Here is a 9011-nt window from a genome sequence, read left to right as displayed (position 1 = left end):
AAGGCTACCAGTAGGATCTCCCTTGTTATAAATGTACATAGGTTCAAACTTTAAAACAAATAAAAACAAAAACAATCCTCCAAATAATCCAATTCTTAACAATTATTATCATTTTGTTAAACAAAAAACAGATAACATCACACACTCACATACTGAACAAAGAAATCAAAAAGTACATATAGTGCATTAGAAAATAATCTTCAAGAGGCGCCTGGGTGGCTTAGTCAGTTAAGCGTCCTACTTTGGCTCAGGTCATTATCTCACATTCGTGGATTTGAGCCCCACATCGGGTTCTGGACTGACAGCTCAGAACCTGGAGTCTGCTTCGGATTCTGAGTCTCTCTCTCTCTCTTTCTGGCTGTCCCCCACTCGTGGTCTGTCCCTCTGTCTCTGAAAAATAAATAAACATTAAAAAATTTTTAAAAATAATTTTCAAGATTATCAGTAAAGTATTTGGATATATGTACTGAAATAATCAGTAAATTATATTATTATTTTTGTGTGCCCTGAGATAGCATAAACCTAAATCTTGGGCACATATATTTTACTCTTACACCCCAACTATTCCCCCAAATTTATAGTAAATTTAATTTCTATAATCTTTGTCTATAATGGCCATCATTTCTATAAAATGGAGTGGAATTCTGTGAATCATTCTTGCTTACTCCTATTACCTATCTTATTTGGCTATTCAAAGGAATAATTTGTCTTTTGTTTTTCAACTACAACTGTACAAGGCAATCCTTTCATATCAAATAAATAAAAAAGCATTTTGGCTTATATAAGCTGTCATGCTTTTCACAAACGACTTTCCATAATCCAAAGATAACTTCTAGAAATTTTTATAAATTATTTTCTGGTAATACTAAGCTTAAAGTTTTATCCCTTTAATATTTACTTCATTAGATTCAGGAGAAATATGACTAAAAGTTCTTATTAGCAAAAAAGGTTCTACTATTAAAATGTTCCCAGAGAAAAGGAGAGGTGCGAAGTTACAAGGTAGAAAAATAAGCTCATTTTCTTGGCAATCAAATGACTATTTCAAACCAAGGATTAAATGAAGTAAAATTTTAGTTACACCTCCTTTCTTTTCCTGAAAGTAAACACACACTGAACTATTTTTAAGCTGTTACAAAAGCAAAGGTTATAAAAGTTTTACTTTTTCACCTTGACATTTTGAATATAGACATTTCCTATTGATAGTAACTTTGAAAAAAAATAGTTGTCTTTCAAATTTATGACACCATTGTTAAGAATATGATTTAAAGTAGAGAGAAAACTGATCATCTTAAAGCCAAATACTTTCTTCTGATACTGTTCCTTATGTTTCTTTTAGAAACATTGTATTTAATTTTTTCTTTTTATCTACATATTCACTATGCTACTTCCAAATAGCCAGTTTTTTTGTTGGTTTGTTTTGTTTTGTTTTCCACCAGTACCTTTGCTCTGTTTCCCTTAAATGTTTGGTGTTTAGTCAGGATTCTGCCTTTGAATCACATGCTTTCTTACTCAATGAAAGATTAATCTAAGCATATGTTTCTCTACCAACTACCTATAGAATATCAGATATATACTTCTACATTGGATCTTTTTACAGACTCATAGACAACTGCATCTCCATCTAGATATTTTCTCACTTGTAGAGAGATCAGATATTTGTGCAAAATGTTACATGCTGGGGGGTATGACAGTTCTAAAACATAATCCTGTATATTTACCCAACCACATAGAGGTAGCTATTGGAATGTGCCTTTGGCAAACAATAATATTATTCAAAGCTAATCAATGTTTCTCATAGATCTGGTGCTATTTTAAACATTACCTTTCTTATATCATTTAATCCTCAAATCAACTAATCAGTAGGTAACATTATTGTCCCCTTTTACATTGGTTGGAACTTTAGACAGAAAAATTAAGTAGCTTATCAAAAGTGACACAGTGGAAGTCTTGCTATTCTGGTTAATCAGTCTGATAGCTGTTTTGTTATAAACTCTGTACTTCACACTTGCACTGGAATGGCACAGCCCCTCAATTCAGTCTAATAAAATGGACATACATGTCTTCCTCACCACCATCTTGTTGTCCTATATTTTAAAATTTTTACTATTAACACCATAAAATTAATGCTAACATTAAACATACCCTGTCTTGGTCTTATATGTAGCATTTGATTTTTGACATATTCTGTCACTATTCTCCTAAATGATCTATCCTAAATTGTCTTGTTTTCACACTAAGACTAAAGCAATGATCTCTCCTAAATTGTCTTGTTGCCAATATTAGAAACTCCTTCTAAGCTGCCCTATATTCTCTGAATCAAAACATTTAAAAATCTGATAAGAGCACTTTACTAAATTATTCTAACATTTTAGTAATTCATCATCTCATATAATTTTATAGGACAAATATGACTTTCTTCTTCATATCATTTCAGACACATAGTCTGTTGTTAACCCTTCTGCTTGTCATAACAAATTATATAGACTTAACTGAACGAAATATCCTATTGAATGACTCTAGGCTTTTGCACATGCTGGTGTCCTTTCAAACTGGAATGAACTTCGGTAGCTAGGGTGCACTAATTGTGTTCTGGCATTCTTGATCATACTTCCATTTATAATTGATCGTTTCCACCTTTGTTTATCATTGTATCTTTTAATTCTTTTTTTAATGTTTATTTTTTAGAGAGATAGACGGAGTGTGAATAGTGGAGGGGAAGAGAGAGAGGGAGACAACGAATCTGAAGCAGACTCCAGTCTCTGAGCTGTCTGCACAGAGCCTGATGTGGGGCTCAAACTCAAAAACTGCGAGACCATGACCTAAGCTGAAGTAGGATGCTCAACCCACTGAGCCACCCGTGTGCCCCTATCATTGTATCTTTATGCCAACAATTGTTAGGTGCTATATTTTATATGTGTGGGCATTCGTATATATAATATACACATATTTCAATTATGTGAAATACACATATTTCAATTATAGTACTTAAGATCATCTATTGCCATAATTAGTTAATATATATATCCCATTTGAATATGAACTACATTTGTGAAGTGGAATCATAGGACTTACTATGGAGAGCAAAGAAAATGATAAATTTAACAGTGACTCTCAGGATTACAAGTGTGTATGATCAGTTGTCACCAAAATTATTTAGGATAGTAAAAAGAGGCAGAGAAACAAATTTGGAGGATTTTTAATTTTACTTAAATGTCATTTTGTTCTGACATATTGCTGAAGTTTTACTATAACTATTACTAGCCCAAAATCAATTTTCAACATGATAGAATACAAATCACAAAGTCATTTGTATAAGTTAAGGGACACCTGTGTGGTACAGTCGGGTTAGCACCCAATTCTTAATTTTGGCTCAAATCATGATCTCATGAATTGTTCAAAACCCACATCAGCCTCTATGCTGACAGTGCAGAACCTGCTTGGGACTCATGCTCTCTCTCATCCCCTCTCTGCCTCTCCCCTGCTTTCTCTCTCTCCCTCTCTCTCTCTCTCTCAGTCTTGCCCTCAAAATAAATAAACTTAAAAATTTAAAAAAATTATCAGTATACTTTGATTCAAACTACATTATAAAAAAGATATTTATGAGGAAAAAGACTAAAATTAAATTTTAGACGTTTCATATATTTGAACCTTTTCACACGTAGTTGAATTGTCTATGCAATAAGTGGTTATTGAAAGTTACTCATACTATAGGCATTAGATGAAGAAAATATGAATTTAGACAAAACGAAGGAAAAAAATCATTGTTTTTAAAATGACACCATGCATGCCATCTATATATATATGCTTTTGAAATAATATTCAACCACATAAAATATTGTTTTGATATGGTTGTCATGAGGCTACTTTCATAACAATTATTTCATATTCATTATACACTTAGTAAAGGAACATAATCTAGATTTTACAATCAACTGTTAATTTTTCAACTTTACTAAATTTGCAAATGATATGAGGTGGGGGAGTCAAAATATAAAAGGATACACTTAATAATGATACTTTAAAATTCCTCAGATGGAACCTAAAGCATAATTTTACAATTTAAGGAGTCAGTGAATTTCAACAGGTAAAATTACAAAGTATATCATGGTTAAGAACATTGTAGGCAAACTGTCACAGAGAAAAATAAAGTTATATTAGAGAAACAACATTTTCCAGTCAGAACTTGATTTTTATGACCACTAACTTCTCAGGAGAAAGTTGGAACACTTTTAAAGTTATGAAACGAAAAATACTACTGTTAACCTAGAGTTCTATACCTAGTAAAAACATACCCCTAAAATACAAGAGAAATGAAGACTTTCAGCTAAACGAAAAATGAAAAACAAACAAAAATTAAGAGAATCTGTTGCCAGTAGAAATACAAAATATATTATAATGCAGAATGATAGCATATGAAAATTAAGATATTAGGGAATTAAAAAGCTTATAAGTGGTAAATATTTCAGTAAAAACTATTTTGCCTTATTTTTAATCTTTTAAATACAAGTGGCCATTTAAAAGAAAAAGTTAACATCTTGTAGATTTCTAATGACAAAATTCATAATAGTGATTATAGCATAAAGGTAGAGGGAACAGACTTCTATAGTTGTAGGTTTTCTGCATTTTAGATTAAGTAGTACAAAAATAACTATGAATAGATTGTAAAAGTTAAGCACGTATATTGTAGTTTCTAGAACAACCAGTAAAACAAATTAATACAAAGTGGTAAAGTAAAAATTCCTTAGGTAAATTAAAATTAATTTCTAAAAATTATTGGGGTGCCTGGGTGGTTCAGTGGTTAAGGGTCTGACTTCGGTTCAGGTCATGATCTGGTAGTTCATGAGTTGGAGCCGTGCATCAGGCTCAGTGCTTATAGCTCAGAGCCTGGAGCCTTCTTCAGATTGTAGGTCTCCCTCTCTCACTGCCCCCCCCCCACTCATGCTCCCTCTCTCTCTCTCTCTCAAAAATAAATAAAACATTAAAGAAAATTAAAAAATAATTTAAATTATTTAAAGACTAACAAGTGTTACCTAAGGAAAATGTAAGTAAATTAAAGAAGTTATTTTTTCTCTTCTTAGCATCTTGTATATTAACCATTTAATACTTCCTTTGCCCTAATTATATCTGAAAGCAAAACAAGCAAACAAAAAAACTACAACCATACCTAAGAAGGAAGGTGGACAAAGGCCCATATGACTAATTAAAAGCCACATGTGTTTATTATCTGAACCTGATATAGTTTAATCACTACTCTTTCCTCCACTATCCCAAAATCCCACTCCCCCCCGCTCGCCCCTCCACAATCAAATCACCACCTTGAAAGACTTTGTAACTAGGTGTGTGTTGTGATGGAAAGAAAATGGAGAACTCTTAGATTATTCCAGTTTATAAAAAGTAATTGTGTATTTGCCCAGCTGAATTTATAAATTGTCTAGCCACTTTTTAATTTTGAGGTGTGTTAGAGAATTCTGAGATAACCAAATACATATCTTATATCTTCAGTTCTATAAATAGGGTTTTTCTCTTACTTATGAAGCTTTCTTGATCTCTTTGAGTTTCCCATAAAGACTCAAAAGGCATTTAAGGAAGAATTAAGAACTATGCATAAACAAATGGCAGAACAGTCAAGAAATCACAAAGAACTGACAATCCGGAAAGCAAATTATGCATTTGCTTTGCAATCTTAACCACCCTAGCTTCTTTAATTTTTTAAAAATCTTTATTTATTTCTGACACAGGAAAGGAGAGAGAGAGAGACAGAGAGACAGAGAGAGAATGTGAAAAGCGAGCTGGGGAGGAACAAAGAAGGAGACATAGAATTCAAAGCAGACTCCAGGCTCTGAGCTGTCAGCACAGAACTCGACATGGGACTTGAACCCACAAACCACAAGATCATGATCTGAGCTGAAGTCAGACACTTAACTGACTGAGCCACCCAGGCGCTCCCACCCTAGATTCTTAAGACAGTTTCTACATCTATAAAATGAAGCACCAAATTAGATGGTAGAAAAGTATTTTAGTCCTGTAATTTCATTATTATGATAATAGACACCATTTCTGTAGCATAAGCCAAGTGTTTCACATACATTACTTCATTTAAGGTTCATTACAAACTGTAGGAGAGATCATTATTATCCTTATATTAAAAACATAAAACTAAACTTCAGAAAGTTTTCTCCCCAAATAAGAACAAGAATCTAAACAAAATCAGACTTTGAAACGATGAGCCTTGTTTTGAGAATTTGTAGGTTACTGGGGTATGTAATATAGAGTCAAAACAATATTCAAATAGAATAGGGTCAAAATCTATGTAGTAACCCAGTCAGCATTTATTAAAAACTTAATATGAGGGTGCCACCAATATTATTCTAAACTAATCAAACATGTTTAAAACCTTTTATCAACTTATTTTCATTATTCAATATTTTATTAAATTATATTTTTAAACTTTTTTGCTATTTAAAAGTATTTTGGACAACTACAGAATGCATAAAGATCATGTCTGAGTAAGTATTCATTAATAACAAACATCTACAAAATGGCAATTGATCAAATGATTTGATCAAATCACATTTAGTGATTTTTTGTTATATTCTGAGCCAGTAACATAATACCCTGGGACTGGAATGGGAACCAGAAGCAGAATCATTTTTCCTGATTCTGCTTCTAAACCCAAGTAAGTCACTTGAGTTTTTAGCAATTATTTTTTCTCTCACATATGATAAGGGGAATTTAGAGTATGTTATCACTGATATTTCTATACATTCTTAGATCTTATGGCTCCAAAGTAGTGTTGCATGGGAGCCATGATGCCTAAGATGTTTGAATTATTCTAGGGATATTTATTTCATGGAGGAAAAAGTTTGTAAAATTCAGAGTTATGAAGTCAACATTTTATAAAGCATTTTTTTGTTCTAAAGTGACCGTGACCGTCAGAGAACATGATGAAACAGAAAATTTTTCTCAAGATGAGTGATCTAGAGACACACTTTAGGAAATGATGTTTCTAATTCCTCTCTTCTTTAGCTAATTAGTATAGATAAGGAACAGAAAGATACAGTTTAAATACTAGTATTTTACTACTTATGGTTTTATGTTAAGTCTTCATTTAAATATTTAATGATTTGTTAACTGTAGTCTTAAATTCTAAATATTATGACATTTAATATTGAATATTGTGTATATTTTAAAAAATTGCAACTTATTATAAAAGGAACAGTATCAAATAATTGCTTATATCTAGAAAGTTTAAAGCCTGATTAAGCTATCATTCAACCAATTCAAAGATGTTCAAACAGATTTACCACTGAAAGACGTATCAGATTGTCTGTTAGGCAGGTATGCAGGCCAGTTCTTTCCATTCTCGCTGTACTGCATGACATTTGAAGCACCTGGATAGGCTATCAAATGAGAAACTTAGCATTATACCTTGAAAGCATTGGGGGAAACACTGGTCTTTCATTTCCATTTTTGTCCTCTGCCCCTCCCCCACCCCTGCAGTATGTTATTCATCTGGTTTTAATGCTGAATATGCATTGTCTCATACCTGTTTGCTTTGGATGCTGTGTGCTGAGCTGTAACAACATGTTGCTTCTTTTGTTATTTGTATACAGCTGCTTGCTTCAAATCAGTAGATTCTGAAATCGCTTTTCTTGCACGTCTAAAATAAAAGTATTGCATGTAAAAAAAAAAAAGAAAGATTGCATTCTAAATTACACAGCAAACCCAAAGGAGATGTAATTTTTAAAATTTAATTTAAATTTAAAAATCCAAGTTGTATGGAATTATGTTCATCCCCAGATTAAATACTTTAAATGAGTCTGAGAAGAGTGAACTCTATTAAACTCACAGCTAAAATCCAACACTCTCTTATTTTTTCTTTTATAAAAGATAGATGTAATTTAACAAGCTTTTTAGGAAAATGTATGAATATCTTGGAAGAAATAATAATGGCAACATTTACTGAATCTGAGAGGATGAGTTTTTTTAAAGCATTAAGGTTATCATAACTCATATCTTGGTGGACGAAAATGTAATGAAGAAAGAAACTCTACTAGTAACACTGGAAAGGATTAGATGCTTTATATTTTATTCCTCAGCCATCAGTCATTTACATTTTTTAATTTTTCACTTTTGAAGTTTTGGTTCAATGTTCTTGAATCTCATTTCAGCTAGCTTAATACAGCTTCTTCCCTTCAAGCACAGTAGATCAGTAATAATTGTATCTTTGCAAAGCATGCATTGTTTTATGTAAGTGAATGTAAACTGATTCCTTAGAAGATCAAAAAGTAATTCTCTTATTAAAGGTATTTATAACAAAAAATAGATAAGAGCCACAGTCCAAATTGATTCAGAGTTAAGTATAGTTTTAATAAATGCAATGTTTAAATCCCATGTAAATGTTTCTCATTAAATCCTAATGTGCTTATACTATGTGAGTACTACAGACAAATTTACTTATACCATTTTATGAAATATAACTTCCATAAGCCGCTTTTGAAATGAAAACATTGGTCATATTTTGATGACATTACTTCATTACACTTCAATAAGCATTGTATAAATCATGTAAGGTTTATAGAACAAGTTAATGATTTAATCTTGGAAGACACATTTTTATAGTATGCTGTGATGTTATTTATCATGCAGCTTTAATTAAAACCTATTTCACAATTTATTTTTTCAAGTAAAAAATGCTGTATGTAAGTCCTCACAAACACGAAGGGTTTTAGGATTTCCATTCTCTTAGTAGCCAAAAATAACGATAGCACTAAACAGTACAAAGTACCAAAGACTTTTTACTCTATTATGTGCTCTTAGGTTGGTGATAGAGTAATAATAATAATAATAATAATAATAATAATGGATAATTGAAATAACATATTTCTCCAATTAGAAGTTACACATATTTTTTCAGATTGAAAATGTCCAACCAATTGTATTTTTCATCGACCAACCCAATGTTAGGTAATCAAGGGGAGAAATATCATAAAGTTTATTGAAAAAATTGA

At 31.7% G+C, this 9011-nt stretch overlaps 1 long non-coding RNA gene across 1 annotated transcript; it reads right to left on the bottom strand.

Moving 5' to 3' along the window:
• Positions 1 to 232: 232 nt before the first annotated feature.
• LOC144234770 (uncharacterized) lies at positions 233 to 7647 on the bottom strand. Its single transcript, XR_013336072.1, has 3 exons — positions 7547 to 7647; positions 7305 to 7400; positions 233 to 390 (listed from the first exon to the last, which is right to left on the bottom strand). It is a non-coding gene; the product is annotated as an uncharacterized LOC144234770 (long non-coding RNA).
• Positions 7648 to 9011: the final 1364 nt, after the last annotated feature.

The sequence above is a fragment of the Crocuta crocuta genome, unplaced genomic scaffold, assembly GCF_008692635.1.
Source record: "Crocuta crocuta isolate KB4526 unplaced genomic scaffold, BGI_CrCroc_1.0 scaffold709, whole genome shotgun sequence".
NCBI lineage: Eukaryota > Metazoa > Chordata > Mammalia > Carnivora > Hyaenidae > Crocuta > Crocuta crocuta.
The sequence above is the reverse complement of the archived record's forward strand: the minus strand, read 5'-3'. Positions and strand labels throughout refer to the sequence as shown.